Below are 2,509 nucleotides of genomic sequence, written 5' to 3' on the forward strand. Positions count from 1 at the left end.
GTTTCAGTTGTAATAAAATGACTAAATAGAATATCATTCACAAAATAAAACATTGCTAAGGGAGTAAATCTTCAACGTTCTCATTAAAAGAAAAAAATTTGTAACTGTGGTGCTAAATGTTAACTAGACTTATTATGGTGATCGTGTCAATATTTATCCTATATAATAAAAGGCTAATATGCAAATCGACCAAACAGCAGAATGACCGGTTGCTATGATGCACACTGACCACCAGGGGGCAGACACTCAGCGCAGGAGCTGCCCTCTGGTGGTCAGTGCTCTCCCACAGAGGGAGCACCGCTCAGCCAGAAACTGGGCTCACGGCTGGCGAGTGCAGCGGCCGTGGCATGAGCCTCTCCTGCCTCCACGGCAATGCTAAGGATATCAGGCTGAGAGACACCCCCCCCCCTCCCCAGTGCACGAATTTCATGCACTGGGCCTCTAGTATATATATAATCATGTTGTACACCTGAAGCTAATATATTATATATCAATTCTATCTCCGTTTTTTAAAAAAGAAGAATCAAAGAAATATTCATTTATTCATAGCACCTTCTGCCAAATTCCTAGTTTGAAGATATGATTGTACCAATTGACTTAGACAAGTTACTTACCCTCTCTATGCCTTAATTTCTTTATTCATAAAATGGTCTAGTAATTGTGTCTATTTCATAGGATTCTTGCAAGGATGAAATGAGTTAATAAATGTGAAGGGTTATTAATTATATCTGGACTATAGTAATCACTAAATAAATGTTGGATATTATTAATACACTAGAGGCCCAATGCACGAAATTCGTGCAAGAATTGGCCTTCCTTCCCCCGGCTGCCGGCACCGGCTTCCCTCTGGCACCTGGGACCCGGGCTTCCCTCTTAGCCCAGGTTTCATCTGCAAGGTCATCCTGAAGGACGTCCAGTCTAATTAGCATATTATACTTTTATTATTATTGATTTTCAAATATAACAGCTAGAACAGCAAAGGATCCCCAGATTAGGAGTCAGGAGACCTGGGTTCTAAATCCAGGTCTGGAATTAACTCACTGTATGACCTTAAGCAAGTTATTTCACCTCTCTTTGGCTTAATTTCCTCTTGTATAAAGTGAGATGCTGGACTACAATTTCCCTAAGTCCTTTCTAATTGTCTGATTTCAGTTGCATCACGTTCTTAATTCTGCATTAAAGGGAAGTTAAAACGATCATACATTAAGTGGGATTCAAGTGTTTCGTTCCATGAGCATTTACCAAGGCAGTGTGCCAAGGTAAATGAAAGACACGTTTCACCCTCGGGGAATTCACAAGGCAGTAGACAGACTGAGTAGCTCTGGACCTGGGGTTTGCCACAAAAGAATAAAAATTGGGAACTTATTCTGTGGGCTGGAGAAGCTATACCATAAATACTGCTTCTAATTTACTTATAATGTATACTGAACCTGCATTATAGACAAGTAGCCTCCATTTACTCTGGCCCGAGGCAGAAATGGGCATGAAAAGGCAATGTACGATTGTAGCAGAAACAGCACCCGACTCCTAAGCATGCAGAGAGGATCCAGGAGGACTGTTCGCGTGTTTGGGGCAGGATGAGACAGTCACCCTGCCCTTGGCACTCAACTCCCACATTTAGAGCTTCTTCTGTTAGTTAGAGCGTTAAACTCCTACTAAAGTGCAATTGACCCTGAGAAAGGCAGCAGCCATGTATGTCTAGTATGAATGGGTTCGGTCAGCTCTTTCTCCAAAATAAAAGGAAGAGAAGAAAGCATGAGGACAGAATGCCCCCTCTAATGAGATGGGAAACCAAAGGCAGGTGGATAACCGACAACGCGCTCTCATCTTGTCATGGTCATGCTTCAGTTCAATGCCAGTTAATTACATCATGTAACTACAACTATGAATAAGCGGATTTAGGAACCAGCACAGGGACCCCTGTAATATGACAGCTGCCAAGGGGAGGCGGTGCATTTGGAAACGCTGGGGAACAGCCCCCTAGCAGGAGCGTCCAGCCAGCCACGACGCCAGGCAGCACGTGGGCTGGTCAGGAGCTTCAATTCTACGACATGATTTTGCTCAGGGTTGGGTCCCCCTGTCCGTCATGGCCAAACTCTGCCTCTGCTGGTTCAGAATCCAACATAACACAACAGCCAAGGAAGCCAACGCCATCACATTGCTGAGCCATATGCGATGGCAGGTACGTCTCCTGGGTGCTACCTGCCAGGTACAGTCAGGGGCTTTATGTGTTTGTAATCTTCCCTGGCTCTCAGCACACCACCATGATGGCACCATTATTCCATTCTACAGCTGAGGAAACTGGGGCACAGACAAGCTACCGTATTTGCCGGCGTATAAGACGATTTTTTGGCCCTGAAAAATATGCCTCCAAGTGGGGGGTCGTCTTATACGCCAGGTACACTTGAGATAGACTGCCCATAGTGCTTGCCCCGTGCCATAGTGGCCTCCCGATGCCCGCCCACTTCATTCCACATACCGTTCAGGCATCAGCAGCGCTGCTGGGTTT

The sequence above is a fragment of the Myotis davidii genome, unplaced genomic scaffold (assembly GCF_000327345.1).
Source record: "Myotis davidii unplaced genomic scaffold, ASM32734v1 scaffold1146, whole genome shotgun sequence".
In the NCBI taxonomy this organism is placed as follows: Eukaryota; Metazoa; Chordata; class Mammalia; order Chiroptera; family Vespertilionidae; genus Myotis; species Myotis davidii.